At 42.2% G+C, this 20,742-nt stretch overlaps 1 non-coding gene across 1 annotated transcript; it reads right to left on the bottom strand.

The window, feature by feature from the left end:
- Positions 1 to 19,624: 19,624 nt before the first annotated feature.
- On the bottom strand, positions 19,625 to 19,730 carry LOC111728030. The gene has a single exon (XR_002775447.1). It is a non-coding gene; the product is annotated as a U6 spliceosomal RNA (small nuclear RNA).
- Positions 19,731 to 20,742: the final 1,012 nt, after the last annotated feature.

Raw genomic sequence — 20,742 nt, 5'->3', positions numbered from 1 at the left:
TTGCAACACATCCATCCACTTTTCCAGCCAGCTTCATCTTTGGGTTGGCTGGTGGCTCCAGGAAGCTGCCAAAAGCAGCAGAGTCTATAAAAATGGCTGGACTCTGCTATGATCAGAGCCGAGTCTCAGTTATCCCGCAGGCATACATGTCCTTTAGGAATTATCTAGGGAACCAGCTGCTGAGGCCTGCCAGGTCCCAGGATGGCAAAGGTGGAATCCACAGAGTAATAAAACTCAGAGTTCCTTTACTCTCAGGTGTCCTGGCCCCTGTCTCTACTTATCTTATGCATAAGGAAACAGAGACCCAGAGAGATGACGCCCACTCAGGAGATGGCAGAGCTGAACTAGAACCTGGGATCAGGCCCAAGCCATTGAGGAAAAGGGGACATTATGCAAAGGTTTTCCCTTTTCTCTAACAAAGAGGTAGATTATAGACCAGGCACTGAGTAGGCAATGCCCATCACTTCTGTCAAGTTTTTCTTCTGGGCTTAGCCATAAGGAAATGGTCATAGATGTGGGGAAAGGAAAAGAGAGCAAGAGGGGCGGGACAGAGAGAAGACGAGAGAGAGAGAGAGAGAGAGAGAGAGAGAGGACGAGAGAGAAAGAGAGAGTCTCCAAGGGTATATGTCACTGACTCCATTCTAAACCACACATCATGGGTGAATTTTCTGCATTTCACAATTATCCATGCCCCTGCCATGGTGAGCCTCGTATACTGCCAATTTATCTGAACATTATGAGAGTGAAAACTAAGAATAAATCAGTTTATACACATATGATATAGTCTCTCAATTCTGCTTTTGTCCATTGACAAGAACTTATTACTTCATAAGAATCTAATTCTATGCCCAGGAATATCTCCTATGAACTATATTTCACTGGTCTATGTGAAACCAAAGAAGATGAACTCTAAAAATTGGGGAGGAAAGGCACAGCAATGTTGTGTTCGGATAAAATAATCTGCTTATTAAAATTTTCTGTCCCAGTAGAAGCCCTGGGAAGAAAAATGAGAAAACAACTACTTAGGAAAAGTTTCAACTGTATGCCAGTTAAGTTAGAATGACTATTTAGAGAAAAAATCTGAGTTACCTCTCACAATCAGCACTTTGAGAGCCCAACATGATCCAGAGGAGTCCCAGCTACCTCATCTGGGATTCCAGCCCATTGGGACCATCTGAGGGTGGGGAGCTGGAGAAGAAAGGTGGAATCAGGTCGTTTGGGCAAGTGGCAAGTTCTGAAGAGGAAAAATTGGCTTAATATTGTAGTTTTTTGTTCTATGAATTATTCTGTCTGTATTCTTTCTGCCAACATTTGCGGCTTCCTCGGTGTCTAGCTAAAATGAGTAGCTCAAAAGTATAGCAAAGAGGAAGAACTCAAAGCAAGAAAAACAACTAGATTTACTGAACAAAATCCATGCCTGTCTCAACCCGTATCACTGCTATAGTTGCCCACCTTTTATGGAGGAAGGTGCCGAGGAATGAGATTAAGTAACCAGCCAATGTCATGGACCTGTTAGGTGGCAAATCTGTGCTTCCAGGGGCCACAGTTTTGACAACTTGTCCTCCTTAGAGTAGGGAACATGCTTTAGCCCTTGTTCTCATGCTAGCCCCACCTTGGCCTACTACCTCCTCAACTCCCCTCAAAAGAGAAGTTTTTATATGATTGGTCAAAGCCTATGACCTTCACTGTGCCACCTGCTCCTAGGGGGCAGGATCACTCTACTTAAAGGTATGAGCCATGCTTTCCTCTCTCTTCTCTCCACGTCCCTGTCCTAGGTAAGAAGGTGAACTTGGACTCCCTTTGGGGGCCTGCCCACCTCTGTCACCATCACTGTCTTTATCTTGGTGTGTAGACTTGAGCAAGCAGATCTCATGATTTCAAATGAGAAGAGAGGGGGAGGAAGGAGATGGGACCATGAACAAGGCATGGGGGCTTGCACAACCATAACATAATATTCCTTTGAAAACCACCTCTCGAAAACTCTAAAGAAGGAGGGATGATGGGCAGGTCCCAGCGTCTGTTCACGCCTGGATCTATAATGCTATTCTAAATGCTGTAATTCTATTCTAAAAGAAACAGAATCAGTCACTTAGTCTGGAACATTCTACACTGCCTCATCTATTCTACAGACTGACTACACCCAAGGTTGTGTTTGCCCAAACCATTGAGTCAATGCTGCCCAGTGGAAAAGGGAACACTGTGCAAAGGTTTTTCCTTTTCCTCTAACAAAGAGGTAGATTATAGGCCAGGCACTGAGTAGGCGATAAAATAAATGGTGGGCTTTTTTTTCCCCCCATTGCCCTTTAAATGTTTTGTATTTTAATGTTTTTAGGCAAGGAAAGCTCCAAGAAGTCCCCACAGTTTTTACTAATATCTAATATATTCTGCTCCAACCTGCTTCTGCCCTACTATCTACCTGGTCCCAGAAGGCATTTGGCTTTGTGATCCTTACCTCCCCTGAAAGAACAGGCAGGGGATTTAACATGAGAAAAGCAAGTTCAACCCCAGGCCCTCCTCTCCTTGTCCATGTGATGCTGGAGATGTCACCAAACCTCTGAGGCCGTGGGCACTGCTATTCTAGAGAGTGAAGAGCAGCTGACTGTGGAAGTGCTTGTTAACCACGGAGCACCGGGTCGGCGAGCATGATGATGATTATGACGCAGGAGCCAAGGATTGAAGCGGCCACCTGCCCTCGGTTTCGCTGCCTTTGAGGGCTCAAGTTAAATTAATCCAGCAGAATTCAGGACACATGAAGTGGAAGGAGGAAAGAGGGGAAATGTACTCATCATATTAGATATTACTAGGAAAAAATAATTAGCAAGGAGTTTGTTGAAACAAACAAGAAGGTGGAGACCAAATGCCCAGTACACATCATAGATATCTACCAGCCACAGAAATACTCAGGCAAGGAGCTGGGTGGGAGGCTGAAAGTGTCTGAGCACAAAAAGAACCACCCACCCACTCTGGGAAGACTAAAGAAGGAAAGAATTACTATACGGAAAATTGTTGCTTTATAGGAGGAAAAAAAGGCTTCAATTGCAAAATCAAGAGAGCCCTGATTAAGAGAAAATAAAGACTGAAAAAAAGATGGCTAAGAATAACCTCCCAGCATCCAGAGGCCTGGGAGATCCAGATGGACGGCCCCTCCAGCTGCATCCTCCTCAGACCAGCCCCCAGCTGCTCATCAGACTCCTGCAGAGCAGATTTAATTTTCCATTGAAAAATTCTTAGCGATCCCCCTCCTCCACTCCATTAGCCCAGCCTGCTGCAGGCCTTTGCAGCTCCAGTGGCAGAGCTGGCTAGAGCTCTTCCTCTAAAACCTGCAGAGAAGTGCAAAATTATCTCAGAAGGCTGAGGGAGCCTCCTAAAGAAAGCAAACATTTTCTGCTCAGCTTCCTCAATTCATTTATTCATTAAACAAATAATGATTGAGTTTCTACCATATGCAAGACCTGTTCTAAGGGCAAAGGATAAGATCCTTACATTCATGGAAATCCCATTCTGATAGGAGAAATAATTAATAAATAAAGCATCACCACATTTATTCATTCATTGATGTTCCTTCTCTGAGTGTCCCAACCTTTAGTTTCAGTTTTGTCATCTGCAAAAAAGAGAGGGTAATACTGGAAAGGAAATAGAAAGCAGGGGTTGAGGGCATGCCCATTCAGAAGTCTAACAATGCCCAGGTTAGGGAAAATGTGAAGAAGAGTTGTTCTCGTGGCCAGCTGGAGGGAATGTAAGTTCATATGGCCACTTTGGAAATCAATCATCAACATTTAAGATGCGTATATCCTTTGTGACCCAGCCATTCCACTTTTAAATGTAGAATTTTAATATTACACAGGGAAACAACACAGGATGCTCAAGAAATCATTGGTGCAGTAGCAACAATCAGAAACCACATAATGATGATCATAATGAATACACGCACTGTGGTGTATTTACACAATGAAATAGTATACAGCGTGAAAAGGAGTGAAGGAGACATATAGTGAGACCATAATCTTGACAAAGCAAATTGCAAGATATCGATAATTCATACATTTTAAAATAGCATATTAATATGCTATGGTTGAATACATATTTAGTAAAAGTATAATAACATGATGAAAAAATAGACATCAATTTGAGAATAGAATTACCCCTGGGAAGGAGGAGAACGATAATTAGATGGACAAAAAAATTCTGAAAAACAACCAAAAAGTCAGTAAACAGTTGCATAATAATACCAAAATGTTTAGTAAAAATAACTGTTAACATGGAATTGTATGCCCAACCAAACTGTAGTTCAACAACGTGAGCTAACTAAATATTTATGGAGTACTCGTTATTGCTAAGCAATATCCTAAGCCCCGGAGACACAGAATTATACAGGACCAGATTTCTGTCCTCACGGAGCTTAAAGTCTGGTGTTCCTTTCCCCAACAGCACTAAATCCACAAGACAATCATCTAGAGCTGCATTAAAAGCTTTGGCCCAATGTATATTTGGTTTCCCAAACAACACAATGTTTTTGCCAGGGCTCCTTCCTTTAGCAACAGAAAGATAAATGATTCTATTTAATCCAAGGAGCCAAAAACCAAACTAAGGCAAAGGATTTGATTTAGCCAATTATTATGACAAGGATTCTTCAATAATAAATCAAGAAAGGCCAAAGGAATGAACAGATGGGTTGGAGACGTGCGCAGTGAACATCTTTAATGTGCAGTCGTAAGTATTCCTGTCGCCTGCTCTGTTTGCCTGTTCTCACCATCTTCCTGATTTCAGGTCTTTATTTAAACTATTGGTTTCTCCAATGCTTAAAAGGCAGCAAGACTTTTCAGCTTTGGTAGGATGCATTTAACTCACCCCTTCAATGAATATCATCTAGAATTTTCTTTAAAAAATGAAAATAAATCAAGGCCTCAATTAAGAAAATTATGAGGCTCACTTTCTGCTTTATTTTTTTTTTTTTTTGAGACAGAGCATAAAGCTCTCCCCCTGGGTAGAGTGCTGTGGCATCACAGCTCACAGCAACCTCCAACTCCTGGGCTCAAGCAAATCTCCTGCGCCTCAGCCTCCCAAGTAGCTGGGACCACAGGCACCCGCCATGGCTATTTTTTGGTTGCAGCCGTCATTGTTGTTTGGTGGGCCTGGGCTGGGTTTGAACCTGCCACCTTAGGTGTATGTAGCTGGCACCTTAGCCACTTGAGCCACAGGCGCCGAGCCACTTTCTGCTATTTTTAAAAAGATTTTTTCATAATCCACTTAAAATGTGACAACACTCTTTGAGTAACAAACTGTTATTCTGTGTTTGCGATATTAGCAAGGTATCATTTCTAACCCAGAATGGTGCATTTATTGGAGGTAGTGAAGCTAGTAGGTGAAACAACAGTAACGGTGGCTACCACATGTGGCAGGCACCCACATGCATTATCTAACTCCTCTGTGAAGTTGGTACCACTATTATTCCTGTTTTACTGATCTGGAAACTGAGATCAAGGGAAAGGTAATATAGCTAGGAATTGGCAGGTTCTGTATAACTCTTATCTACCACCCTCATTCACGTGATGAGATTTTCCACAATTGCAAATGGCAGATACTGGCACAGTGAAAGAAATTGGACAATGTTACATCCGTGAGTGCAGAGACAGCATGTATACAGCAGCCTCCTTCACAAGACACTGGCAGCTGCTGGAAGGCAAGACTATGTCATATCCATCTCTGTATTCCAGCTCCCAGGACCAAACCTGCCACACAGAGGGAACTCACTATGTATCTATTGAAAAACTGAATTAACAGACAGCACGCACCGCTACTTTATCTGGTCCGTTATTTGAAACTCCCTAATTACATCTTTACTCGGTAACCCTTTGGCAAGACAGGCCTCCATCACAGAGAGTGGGGCTAAGTGATTCAGCACCACATGCTGGGCTCCTCACTATGTACAGGGACATATGTGAGATGCTGTGCAGGGTACACAGCCCAGGGTACAGTGAGGCCCTACCCTGGAGGAGCTCAGTACACACAGAGAGTGATGGGACACAGGATGTGATGAGATGCAATGGTAGACATAATACAGGGAATGAGAGGAGGGCAGAGATCACGGGGTCCCCCTCCTACAAGAGAGCCTTCCCTCCCCTCCAGCAGGTCTGCCCAGGACACACTATCATCATAGCAGTCTCCTCTTCCCTGAGTAGAGCAGCATTGGAAACCACCTGTCCTGATGCTCTCCCTACATTCATTCCTAACAATGAGAAGGACTGACCTTCCTGCCTGTGAGATCAGGGAAGAAATGAAGCATGTGCAATTAGGCCTCCTTACTTCTTGCTCTCTGGGGCCAGGCTGCCTGAAGAACAGGGTGTTTCTTTAACTTCTCCCGTCCTGCAAGCAGCACAAGGCTGCGGTAGGATGGCCTGCAATTGCTCTGTGCATGAACAGCGTGGCAATCCAGCGGGTGGACTTCCTGCAGCTCTCGCCCCCTCCTCCCTTTAAGGGAAATCTAATGAAGGAAGAAATGGGGCATCTCTAGTATCAGAGGATGGGTCATGATTGGTCTAAGTTGGTCAAGGTAAGCCCACCCCTTTGTCAGGGATTGGCCTAAATATGGGCCCATGATCCTGTTCTGGTCAATAAGAAGTAAAGGGATAAAAGCTCATGGGAAAGAATTTCCTCACTAACTAAAGGAACCCAACCACTTTGCAAACCCACCAACCACTTCCTGTCTTCCAAATCCTTGAGCTGAGAACCTTAAGATTTATCACTCCCTCAAACCTCAACTTACATGAAAGTAGGAATTATTACTGATGTGTTCACCACTGCCCAGTTAGTATCTAGCTCATACTTGGCATTTAATGATTATATAGGCTGAATGAATACAGAATGAGATACTTCCAAGTAGAGTGGCTGAGAAAGGCTTTGTATAATCATAAGATGAGCCTCTAAATGTAATAGTGCTCATGATGTTAAAAAGAATAACCCTGACGTTTATTGTGATCTTCCTTCCACATTCCAGGCACTCTGAACATGGACTGGCTCATTTAATCCTCACAACTACCCTAAGTACTTGCATAATTCCCATTTTACAGGTGAAGAAACTGAAATGTAAACTTTGATTAACTTGCCCACAACTAGAAAATGGTAAGATTAAGATTTGAACCCCAACTTCTGATTCCACAGAACATGAACTTGATCCAGTAGGCCATGGGGACCCATCAGCGAATGATTCAATTCAACAAACATGTGAAATACCGATTACATGCGAGATGCGAGGCTTTAGGAATACAAGGGTACATAAGAGACAGTCCCTGTATGGTTTTTTTCTTTTTTTTTTTTTAGACAGAGCCTCAAGCTGTCCCCCTGGGTACAGTGCCATGGCATCACAGCTCACAGCAACCTCCAACTCCTGGGCTCAAGCGAGTCTCCTGCCTCAGCCTCCCAAGTAGCTGGGACTACAGGTGCCCGCCACAATGCCCGGCCATTTTTTTGGTTGCAGCCATCGTTGTTGTTTGGCAGGCCCCGGCTGGGGATTCGAACCCGCCACCTTAGGTGTATGTGGCTGGCGCCTTAGCTGCTTGAGCCACAGGCGCCGAGCCAGTCCCTGTACGTTATAAAGTGTGAGTTGGGAAGAGAAACCAAGCAACTACTAATATTAATAGCTGCCTTTATTGAGACAGGTATTTTGCCAGGTGATGTACATGTTTAGTTTCATTTAATTTTCTCAACAATCCTATGTAGTCATTATTAAATTTACAAGTGAGGAAACTGAGACACAGATATTAAGTAGCTTATCCAGGATCACACCATCTGGTGACAAAGCTATAGTTTGTACTAAAGTAATTTGACTTCAAAGTGGGAGCTGTTGTATCCCACGCCATCATTGCAAAGTGACATGAAAGACCTTACCACAGAGCTGTGTGTTCAGAATACAGGGGGCAGCAAGAAGGGCTGGTGGTGATCTGTGCTTGCACACATGAGAGAAAACTTCACAGAGAAAGCGCACTCATCAGTTTCAGCAGCAGCAGCCATCACGTGGTTGCAATGTGGAGAGAAGCTGGCAGTGAGTACATTCAAGTGTGCACATGTTGGGTGAGGGAGGGCGTCTGTAACTCTGTGTGTGTTCTGTGCATGTGCACACACCATGTGGACAGAAACGCATGTGCAAAGGCTTATGAGATGTCTGGAGAACAGCATAGGTAGGGGGAAAAAGAGAGAGACCTACAAAGGTGCCGGGGTTCTCCAAAAGATTCTGCACTATGGAAGAACAATCCCAATGCTCTGTTTCACCCTACCCAGGAACTCAAAGCTCCAGCAAGACCTCAGGTGACAGCAGGTGGAGTGCAACCTCTCAGAGTCCAGGAGCAAACAAGGAGAAGCCTTCAGCCTCGAGATTTACATGGGTGCCGCAGCCACAACACGCACACATCCACCCACCCCAGCACAAGGGCCCAAGGCGTGTGTACTTTTTTTTTCCATTCTTCACAAACCACTAGATTTATTTTATTTATTTTTTAGCACCTGTTTTTATGAAGTAGTTAAGATCCCTAACATGGAGCTAAGAGGCTCATGATACCCACTGATAGTGTTCCCAGGCAGGCAGCACACCAAGACCTTCTAGTCACTGCTCCCACTTTTTCCTCCCCAACCCCTTCTCTCTGCACTTCTTTGTCCTGGATCTACACAATTTTTTGGAGCATCCAATGCACGGCAAATATCATTTGTGCTCAACCAAGGGATTGCCATCTATATCCAATATGCAACATCACAGTTGGATAGGGAACAGATGTTTCTGCCCATTAAAATTTATATGAAAACTATAAATGTTCCTATAACAAATGAAGTCAGTAGAAACCTCTGAGAAAGGCTGTAGTCATTCCCCCTGGAGAATTTCATAGATAGATGCATGACCCTGTGGCAACAGGGCTTGCCATTTTTCTTTCAGAATTAAAACACAATCTGGGGTAGAAAAAGCAATGCCCTTATAAATGACATGTAAAAGCAATATCTTTGTTCCTGTTTTCCACACTAGGGAAGTCATGCCTTGGGTTAAAAAAAATTGCACACCAAAGACACGATCATCATAATTATTACTGTAAAGAATTTTATTAGGCATCCATCCATTTGTACGCTCAGATTATGTCATTTAATATGTGATCTGGTGTCAGATTTTAAGTTCTATTTTTTTTGTTTTGGTACCTTTACATTGTCAGTGAGAAAAACTATTCAGTCTTTCACATGATGAATTTTTTTTTGACCGGGGCTGGGTTTGAACCCACCACCTCCAGCATATGGGACCGGCACCTTACCCTTTTGGGCCACATGATGAATTTTGATGGAGGGCCTATTAGATACTGAGTCAGGGGCTAGGCGCTGGGATAAACAAATGAAAAAAATCTCTGCCCTTAATAAAATCACAATCACTGAACTCACATTTAGTGCTAAAGTGTCTGCTCAGTTTGAAGGCCAAGCCCTGTCAGCACAGACGGGCAAAATCCTGGTAAGACTTTCCATGGGGACAGGATCTCTGAGCCTGAGAAGCTAAGATGGGGTTCCTCCAGTCTTGACATATCAATACAGTCACTCCCCTCCCAGGACACAGAGATGTAAATAAAGCAAAGGTAACCAGAAGAGAAAATAGCAGAAGTATCCTCAAATAGTAGTTGATATTTGACATTTAAAAAATCTAATTCCAAAAAAAAAAAAAAATCTAATTCCATTAGATCTACACTCCATTATCCCATTGTCATGGGATTATTCCATTAGTATGTTGGATTCCCCAGGGTCATTGGCTTGTTAGTCTATTGTAGGTTGCAAGAAACTGGGACATACTCAGCTTACTGCAAGGCTTATTGGAGAGAGGCATGAAGCTATCTTAGCCCCCCTGGTGGGGTTCATGGAGAATGTGAGATTCATACAGATTACCAGGCAAGCTGTAAGTCCTCATGAGACTCTTTGTTGCATACATTGGAAACTGTCTCAAGTCACTTCCATTTTTTAGAAAATTCGTGGTAGATATTACAAACATGCAGGTATTTTGAGGCCCTAACCGGGATCAGAGCAAGGAAATTGAAAGCCAAGACTCATGCACTATCCCCTCCTTCTTCTCACATGGCTTCTCCATGTCTGCTTCTTGTCACATATCTGTTTCTCTTCTTTCCACATGCCAGCTTTTGTTCTTTTCACCCCATACTTATACTTTCCTTTGCTCCAGCCACAGGCAGGGATAGCCCACCTCTCAATCCCAATTCCACAGTCCCAGGAAAGCACATCTGATTGGCTCATGTTGGATGAAACTGCCACCTGTGGTCCAATCAACAGAAGACTGGAAGGCAGATCCATGTGGCACAAACATGGTTGCCACAAACAGCCTTAAGACTGTGAAAGAAGGCTCTCAGAAGAAAGGGATTGCTGTGAACTGAGCAAATGCTATAAAAGATATCTACTAATCTTTGGCTATTCTGTGAACCCATAAAAATACTAGAAGAAAGTGCAGGGAAAACACTTGAAGAAATCGGCCTGGGTGAACATTTTATGAGGAGGACGTCCCAGGCAATTGAAGCAACATCAAAAATAAACTATTGGGACCTGATCAAACTAAAGAGCTTCTGCACAGCCAAGAACACAGTAAGTAAGGCAAGCAGACAGCCATCAGAATGGGAGAAGATTTTCACAGGTTATGTCTCCGACAAAGGTTTAATAACCAGAATCCATAGAGAACTTAAACATATTAGCAAGAAGAAAACGAGTGATCCCATCTCAGGGTGGACAAGAGACTTGAAGAGAAATTTCTCTAAAGAAGATTGGTGCATGGCCTACAGATATATGAAGAAATGCTCACCATCCTTAATCATCAGAGAAATGCAGATCAAAACTACTTTGAGATATCATCTAACTCCAATCAGATTAGCTTATATCACAAAATCCCAAAACCAGAGATGCTGGCGTAGATGTGGAGAAAAGGGAACACTTCTACACTGCTGGTGGGAATGTAAACTAATACGTTCCTTTTGGAAAGACATCTGGAGAACACTAAGAGAACTAAAAATAGACCTGCCATTTGACCCTGCAATTCCTTTATTAGGTATATTCCCAGACGACCAAAAATCACATTACAACAAAGATATTTGTATCAGAATGTTTATTGCAGCCCAATTCATAATTGCCAGGTCATAGAAGAAGCCCAAGTGCCCACTGATCCACAAATGGATCAACAAACTATGGTATATGTACACCATGGAATACTATGCAGCCATTAAGAAAGATGTAGACTTTACATCCTTCATGGATGGAGCTGGAAAACGTTCTTCTGAGCAAAGTATCACAAGAATGGAAGAAAAAGTATCCAATGTACACACTGCTATTATGAAATTAATTTATACCTTTTATATGAAAGCTATAACCTAATAACAGCCTAAGAATACAGGAAGGGGGGAGGGAGAAGGGAGGGGGGAATGGGGGAGGAAGGAGGATTGAAGGGATCACTTCTGTGGTTTATCTTACAAGGGTACAAGTGAATCTTTCTAAGAGTAGAATATGAACGTTTTGGCACAATAACTAGGTAAATGACAAGAAGGCTATGTTAACCAGTTTGATAAAATGTTTCAAATTGTATGTGAAAACACCACACTGTACCCCAGAAGTGTATTAATGTACATAGTTACCATTGAATAAAAAAAAAAAATCTTTGGCTATTCTGTAAGGTGACAGACATCCCACTTTTGGCAGGACAGTCCCAATTTTTAATAATTTGTCCTGCCTCCCACAGCATTTTTAAAAAGTCCTGATTTTTGGAAAGAATGCACGACAAGCTAGGGAACAGGCGGGAGAACGGGAAGGGAATAGATGGTTTTCAGCTGCCATGTGGCTATTTCGCCAGGATATGAGTTTTATATTATTTTTGTTAATTTTATAATGTTAAACTTTAATAACAACAAATAATTGTTGAGAACTGATTATCGAGAACTGCTTATCAAAGTTCACATTGTTGATCAGTTGTTAGAATTCGACCACCATTGTTTGGACTTAATGAACAATGGCATTTTTTGGCATTGGCAAGGTCAAAAACATTTTGTAACTGTCTCTCAGATGATACACATCATACTGCATGCTAGTGCTAGTTAAACAAGTGATGTCAACAAATCAGCTATTCAGATAATTTAGGTAAGTAATTTATTTATTTCATGAATTTAGCAGCCAGTACTCGTATTCCTTATACTTTATAGTGGTGGCAAAAAGTCTAGTGCTGGCCTTGAAAGTGACACTTATGACTTACGAGGTATCATTATTAAAAAAAAATATTGATAAGGAAAAGGTTAAATCTTGGGCATCAGCAAAGTCCACAATAGAGAACAAATGGTTAGAAACATGTCATCATTTTGAAACAAACCATGTTCCATACAATAATGAACTAAAAATTGTGAGATACATGCTGTCCTTACCAGGAACTAATGCTGCGACTGAACGCGTTTTTCCTACGGTAAATAAAGTGTGGACATCAGAAGAATCACAATTAAGTGTTGAGACTTTGAAAGCCATTTTATGTGTGAAATATAATTTAACAAATTCTTGTGAAAAATTTCATGACCTTTTAAACAATGATTACAATCTACTAAAAAAATTCACTCAAATGAGAAATGTGCCAAAGAATAAAATAATACTTTTCCATAATTTTTAATGTATTATATTTGTAAATTGTACTTATGTTGAAATTAAAAAATATATATTACAATACTATTTTTGTGTTCTATGAAAATTTTTGTTGCTCCATATAGACCAAATTTTTAATTAAGAACCACCACCACCCCACCACCCCCGCCAGTCAACACTTAACCAATGTTAAAATCTGGTCACCTTACTATTCTGGCATGTCCCCTCAGAGGGCTTCCTTGCTCCCTATCCTGGGGCTCTCCTATATTCACTAAGTTTCTCCCTCTCTTATTCCTCTCTGGAGCTATATTGTTTCATGCCTTCAACTTACTGCCTGTCTTCATGCCACACAGCTTCTGTGCCACTGGACTGCCAGCATCTCCCTGACTGAATTCCATTCACTCTCCCCAACAGTATATTGTACTGGATGGTCCTGTCAGCTTCAACTGACCTGTAGCTCAGTCACTGATCAGTCCATCAATCCCTGGTCCCCCTGGCTATGGCCAGGGTAATGGAATTGCAAAGCTACAGAGTAGAAATGAAGAGGAAAGGACTCTTCTGCTTCTGCTTTTCCCAGAGGAGAGCTAGAGGTCTGGCAGATTTTCTCAAAAGGAACCATGATCTTGTAACACTCAGATTATAAAAGACCTGTCATGTCTCCAAATACTCTTTGGACATAAAATAAGCTCCTTAAGGATCATATGAGCTTTGTAAATTTTCAAACAATAACCAGTTCGGCATTTCACATACATTCAACAAAATTACTATTGTACCCTCAACTGGTATTTCAGTAAACCTTATTTTTCTCAAATACCTACTTCTGAGTGGCTTAAAACAGGGCAAGCAATTTGTAGATTAAAGGAAAAAACTCACACATCATAAAACCATTGACTGCTACATAACTTCTTGGTGACTAAGGCCTTATAATCCTGCTGGTAAGATGGTGATTCTTTCTGTAAAATCCTCTGTAAATTACTGATTTAAACAACTAGAAGCAACCAGCATGTAAGCATTTACTCTCTCTCTCATGCTCTTCACTGAGACATATGAGCTAATTAATATTAAATATTATGGGAGCATTCTTCCTTTCTTTCTTTGGGATGCAATGCCATTCTCTTGCTCCTTTTCTCTCTCTGCCCCCCCCATCTTCCCCCCTCTCCCTGGTCCCTGCTCTCTTTTCTCATCTCTTCTCCCTACTCTCTTCCCTCTCTCTAATATAAAATAAACTTATATTTTTATATTCCAAAAAGACATTGAATATTATAATACCTCACTTATTGCCATAAAATAGGGAGAAATGTAACACACAAACACAAAGAGGAAGGAATATATCACTGAGAACTTAGGGGAAATTTAGAAAAAGACACATTACATACAAGAGCCTAAATATTTTGATCACCTAGATACAAGCCCAGCTTCCAGCTCATTTGTGACCTAAAATATCCAGTCACTGGTGAGTACATCCCTATAACTGAGAATGCAGATCCTCTGCCATCAGAAAGTACTTTCGCCCACAAATAAAGACAGACTCATCCTTGGTGCCAGCCCAGAGAGGGCTTCACTGAGTGATAACCACAGGATGGCAATCCTGCCTGTAAGCCGCTCCATAAAAATTTAGTTTTAGGGGCCAGCGCCTGTGGCTCAAAGGAGTAGGGCACTGGCCCCATATGCCAGAGGTGGCAGGTTCAAACCCAGCCCTGGCCAAAAACTGCAAAAAAAAAAAAAAAAAAAAATTTAGTTTTATATCCAGTGTCACATACCTGACATGCAAATCTGAAATGTAAGCTTTGCAAACCTGAAATATAAAATTCTATTTCAAATGGTAGGGGAGCACAGAGGCCTTGTCCAACTTCATCCACTCTTTCTACAGGAAAAACGCTGTCAGAATTATTCTCATGATCAGGCCCAGACAAAGTACTCTAGAACACTCAGGCTCAGAAGGCAGGAGGCCAGGAAGAACTATATCCCTGTTTCTGGCACAGAATCCACATCTGGGGTAGATGGTCCCTCCCTACCACAGCCCCCCCCTCCCTAACATCCTGTGGTGTAAAACAGCTCTTGCCAAGTAGGAATCCAACATAAACCCAACTGTAATTTCTCTTGAGACATTGGATACAAAATTAAATTAATCCTTATTAGCAAAGTCCAAAAGTAGTACCTCAGAAAATCTGGGCTACAAGGATAAAAGAGCAAAATGGAATATGCAAATGTGAGAAGCCCAATGGGTTAAATTATTGCAAATCTAAATATAGGATTCCTATAAGAATAAAAAGGCCATGGAAAAGTACTCCTCAGACCCTGAACCCCTCGATAGCAGTTATATATTGTGGTACATGTATGTACAATAAATCAGCCTAAAACTTAATAGCTTAAAAGAACATAATTCTTTACCTCATGAAACTCTAGATCATTACTGTGGGCTAAATGCAGAGCAGACAAGTGGTTCTATTCCTGATCTCATCTGAGCAATTATCAGTTAGCTGTTCAGCAGGGACTAGATCAAGCGTCCTCAAACTACAGCCCACGGGCCACATGTAGCCCGCCTAGGATATTTATCCAGCCTGCCAGGTGTTTTTGCCACCGCTGCCTGTCCTGCTTAGCAGCCGACTCATCCCAGGACCTGCAGTGCAGCCCTCCAACAGTCTGAGGGACAGTGAACTGGCCCCCTGTTTAAAAAGTCTGAGGACCCCTGGACTAGATGATACAAAATGGCCTTTCTTGAATGACTGGCTATTGGCTCTCTTCAGGGTGGTCTCTCATCAGCAAAAAGGGGCTAGCCTTGGTTCTTCCTATAGCAGCAGTAGCATTCCAAGACAGTATGCCAAGGGAGCAAGATCGCAGCCTACAAGGCCTGAAACACCCAGAGTGTCTCTCTTGCTATGTTCTATTGGACAGAGCTGGTCACAAGGTCAGTGCATATTCAAGATGTAAAATAGACTTCACCCTGTGATGGGAACAGAGATAAAATTACATGGCTAAGGGGATCCAGGGGATAGGACGATTCTGTGGTCACTCACTGCAATCTACCCAAGCAGCAAAACACATCTTAATAAGCTCTATTCTCCCCACTACCTAGGATAAAGTTTGGCATACAAAGAAGGTAATTCAAATTTGTTGTGAAATGAATACACAAGCCTTTAGAAATATAATAAATGCATTGCCTCCTAAATTAAAGAGGAATTTCAAAATTAAAACTGCCAGTGATGCAATTCTACTCTTATGTCCCTGTTTTTCCTCTTTTCTCAGCTTACACTGAAATGAAAACTTGTTTTCATAAAACTAAGCTTGAATAAGGCTAATTTTGATATCTCTCTGAAAAGTTGTGCTATTCTCTATACCAACTTCTATTATCATCAAAATAACACTGGTCGGGGCAGCACCTGTGACTCAGTGGGTAGGGTGCCGGCCCCATATACTGAGGGTGACAGGTTCGAACCTGGCCCCGGCCAAACTGCAACAAAAAAAATAGCTGGGCATTGTGGCAGGCACCTATAGTCCCAGCTACTCGGGAAGCTGAGGCAAGAGAAATACTTAAGCCCAGGAGTTGGAGGTTGCTGTGAGCTATGACGCCACAGTACTCTACCAAGAGCAATGGAGTGAGACTGTCTCTAAAAACAAAACAAACAAACAAAAAAAAAAACCACTGGTCTTGCTAGCTATAATTATACAAATAAACTGCTTATAAATATAGCCCTGATGTTCTATTCTACAACATCTGAAAGTACACACAACCACAATCCACTACCATGGGAAAGCAGGTTTATTTATAGCTCATCACAGACAGAGGGTCCCTTCCACACAAAGTCCATCTAGAAAGGGCACCCAGAAATTCCCGCCTCATAAGACCTCCTTTCTTCCTTTTCCATCTGTGTGCCCTTCTTTTGTCATGAATGGTAGCACATGTTTGCAGCTCAGTAGTTTTATCAGCTTGTCTCCCACATGTAGAATTTGGGAGGGAGAGAGAGCAGATTATCGAAAAGTCTTTCTTCATTTTATATCTGTCCATTTCAGGCTGGTTCACTGGCTGGCACCTGCAAAGGGCACACACCCACTGTTTGGACTGCCTTGCATGCATTTCCCTTTCTTTCAGAACCCCATCTTGCTTTGGTTATAGTCCAGTCCATCAAGAAGTCAAAGTGTCTTCCCCTCCTGACCCAAGTGAGGCCAATGAGATCACCTCCCAAACAGACGGGCACAACCCCTGAAAGGGGCTCAGGTTCCTTCTTTCACCCTTCAGTAGAGCCCTGGAGAAGCTGTTGGTTCCTAATCAGTGGTTGTTGACCAGAGGTAAATACCCAAAGATGTTCTGGTTCCTGTAGGCCTAGCTCCCTCCTGTCCTGCTCTGAGCCTGGTTCTTCCACTTTACCCTGGACTTTCTATGCTACCCCATATCTTTCCTGTAAGCTGCCCTTGCATCCAAAGAACCATGACCAATACATAAACCTAGAGCGGAGCCCTTGTTACTTCATGCTTGCCTCCTTCTCACCACCCATCCTACATGAAGGCTGCCTCACCCTCATCCTCCAGTTCCAGGCTGACTATGACAGCTTCCATGAAAAGGAGCCACAGATCTACACAAGAGTGGAAATGATGGCACAAAAGCTGGGCCTGGGTGACCACACCAGGCATCTCTCACCTCAAAGGAAACAGCTAATTAAATAACAATAAGACAACTTAAACATAATTTTAATTAGAATACCTAAAGGAATTGAGACAACAATGCCTAGAAAACCTACAACAGGGCTCCGGTGCCTGTGGCTCAAGGGGCTAAGGCGCCAGCCACATACACCTAAGGTGGCGGGTTCAAATCCCCAGCCTGGCCCGCCAAACAACAATGATGGCTGCAACCAAAAAAAAAATGGCCAGGCATTGTGGCGGGTGCCTGTAGTCCCAGCTACTTGGGAGGCTGAGGCAGGAGACTCGCTTGAGCCCAGGAGTTGGAGGTTGCTGTGAGCTGTGATGCCATGGCACTCTACCCAGGGGGACAGCTTGAGGCTCTGTTTCAAAAAAAAAAAAAAAAAAACCTTCCACCGGGTTTTTTTTAAAAAAAAAAAAAAAAAAAGAGGAACAACCAAAAATGCAACTAAAATACTTTTAAATTATTAGAAAGACTACAAGAAAAAGTCAAGGAAATCTCCTAGAATATACAGCAAAAGCCAAGGAAATGGAGAGTATAAGCAAATGCTGAGTCATACAGAGGACCTACCCAGGAATTCACCCCATATGAATTTCAGAAAGAGAAAATAGTGAAAATACAGGGGAGAAAAACAGGAAATAAATAACAGGAGACAATTTCCCAGAACTGAAGAAAAATCTATGGCGTTATGGATTACAAGGGCTCAGTGAGTACAGAGCAGAGAAATAAAAAGAAGCCACACAAAGGTACATGACTGTGAAATTTCTGAATACCAAGGACAAAGGGAAAATCTACCGTGCTGAGAATAAAAAAAGAAAATGAAGGTTAACTATAAAGAAGTAAGAATGAGACTGGTGTCACATGCATGAGCAACAACGGATATTAGAAAATAGTTCTCAGAGTTCTAAAAGACAAATTATTTTGAGCGTAATATGCTGTAGATAGCTAAACTCTCAATGAAGTGTGAGGTAAAAATGACATTGTCTCACATAAAAGAACTCTAAAAAATTACCTCCCACACGGTCTCTTTGGAAAACAAATTCCTTTAAAAGCAACCAGCAGCTGGGTGCAGAGGCTCACACCTGTTATCCTAGCACTCTGGGAGGCCAAGGTGGTGGATTCCTTGAGGTCAGGAGTTTGAGACCAGCCTGAGCAAGAGCGAGACCTCATCTCTAAAAATAGCTGGGCATTTTGGCCAGCACCTATAGTCCCAGCTACTTGGGAGGCTGAGACAAGAGAATCACTTGAGCTCAAAAGTTTGAGGTTGGTGTGAGCTGGGACACAATGGCACTCTACCAAGGGCTACAAATTAAGACTCTATCTCACAAAACAAAAAACAAAAAAAACCCCAGCAAATCAAAAGACAATAGGAATCCAAGGGGGTAAAAAGCCCCCCCAAAACATGGAATGCAATTAACAGAGGACCCAACCCAGTAGCTCAAATAAAAGATAAATTTTTTAAAGCCTAAGATAACACTTGTGCAGAAGCTTAGGAAGTAACCAGTCCAAATTAAAACAATAAATTAGAGACTCAGGGAGCTGGGAGAATAAGTCTTCAAGAAATGAAATCACATTAACAGTCAAATTAAGCAGATGGATGATCTTGGTAATAATATAAAGTTATGTGCTTCTTTTGTCCACAGGAAAAAAGGACAAATAGAAACCCTAGGAAGGAGAAGAATAAGAAAAACCACAATCCAAATACAGAATGAAACTAAAATACAGTATGATTTTGAGCCATTTCCCTCCAACTGCACATTGACACTATACATGAAATAATATCTACATAATTCATAATATTGTAAGCACTTTTATTAATATTCCATTCTTATTAAAGTAGAACAAAGATGAAAGAAAGCCACAAACCAAGGTTAAGCATCCACTTAACCTCCACTCAGCAGGAGGACTAGGACTTTGCTACTCACCCCAAAATCCCCTCTGTTTCACTCCCCTAGTCTCAACTCTCCTAGCTTTTATACTAATCATCTCTTTGGCTACATTACCACTTTATCACCCAAGTGTGCATCCCTAGCCAGTACAGTTCAATCCTGAAGTTTTTAAAAAAATATTTATGTGTCGGCTTGGCGCCTATGGCTCAAGTGGCTAAGGCGCCAGCCACATACACCTAAGGTGGTGGGTTCGAATCCAGCCCAGCCCACCAAACAACAATGACGGCTGCAACTAAAAAATGGCCAGGCGTTGTGGTGGGTGCCTGTGGTCCCAGCTACTTGGGAGGCTGAGGCAGGAGACTCGCTTGAGCCCAGGAGTTGGAGGTTGCTGTGAGCTGTGATGCAACAGCACTCTACCCAGGGGGACAGCTTGAGGCTCTGTCTCAAAAAAAAAAAAAAAAAAATATATATATATATATATACACATATATATATATATTTACGTGTCATTCTTGTGCAGGGCCATGCTAATCTTCTCTGTATCATTCCAATTTTAGCATATGTGCTGCCGAAACAAGCCCTTAATCTTGATTTTTTAATTTGATGTCTTTTAAGCCTTCTTTATATTTACAAGTCCCCGCCGCCCCCGCCCCCATATCTTGCTTGTCCTTGGCTTTATCTGCTGCAGAACAAAGTCTGGACTTTGCTGCGCATGCCCAGGGCTCAACTCAGCAGTTCATCTCCTCCATCTTGTAAATGGACATCTGAGTCCAGAGCCACGATCAACTCCGGCTCTATCTTTGTCACAAGACAGTAAGACAATAGGTTCCTTTCTTCCTCATCTTTTCCTTTCTTTCTTTTTTTTGTTTTGTTTTGTTTTTGTGGTGGTGGTGGTATTAGCTTTAAGATAAAATTCACATCCCATACAATTCATTCATTTAATATGTACAACTCAATGGGTTTTAGAGATAATGAAAATGTAAAATTGACTGTAGTAATAAGTCAATTTTACAACATTTTCATTATCACAAAAGGAAACCCCATTTACCCTCTGGATATCATCATCCACACCCCCAGCCTTAGGCAACCACGAATCTACCTCCTGTCTCTATTGAATTGCCTGTTCTGGACATTTCATATAAACAGAATTATACAATATGTATTTAAGATATATGGGGTGGGGAAAAACAGCCAAATAGAAACTTCTATTGATAGTCCCTCTGCACGGACGCCTATTAGAACAACTTTCCATACAAAAAAGCAACTTCAGAAGAACCAAAAATCAGAGGAGTGATCATACTACCTGGTTTTGACATTATGGCACTGCAGAGAGCAGAAAAGCCAGTCTTGCCTTGCCTACACCACCCAGCCTCCACCTCCAGTAGTGGGAGTGGAAAGAGGATCTGTGTGCCCAGAGGAGGAGAGTGAAGTGATTGTGGGACTTTATATTTAAACTCCAGACTGCCTTGTCACAGGGGAACACAGCAGGGACAGAATTCTGCTGGTACCCAGAGGGAGCATTTAGATCAAGCTGGCCAGAGGAAAATCCTCCACCGTGAAACCTGAGTTCCTGCCAACCCCACCAGCAACAGA

This window comes from Otolemur garnettii, unplaced genomic scaffold, assembly GCF_000181295.1.
Source record: "Otolemur garnettii isolate 467f Iridium unplaced genomic scaffold, OtoGar3 scaffold00004, whole genome shotgun sequence".
Taxonomy (NCBI): Eukaryota; Metazoa; Chordata; class Mammalia; order Primates; family Galagidae; genus Otolemur; species Otolemur garnettii.
The sequence above is the reverse complement of the archived record's forward strand: the minus strand, read 5'-3'. Positions and strand labels throughout refer to the sequence as shown.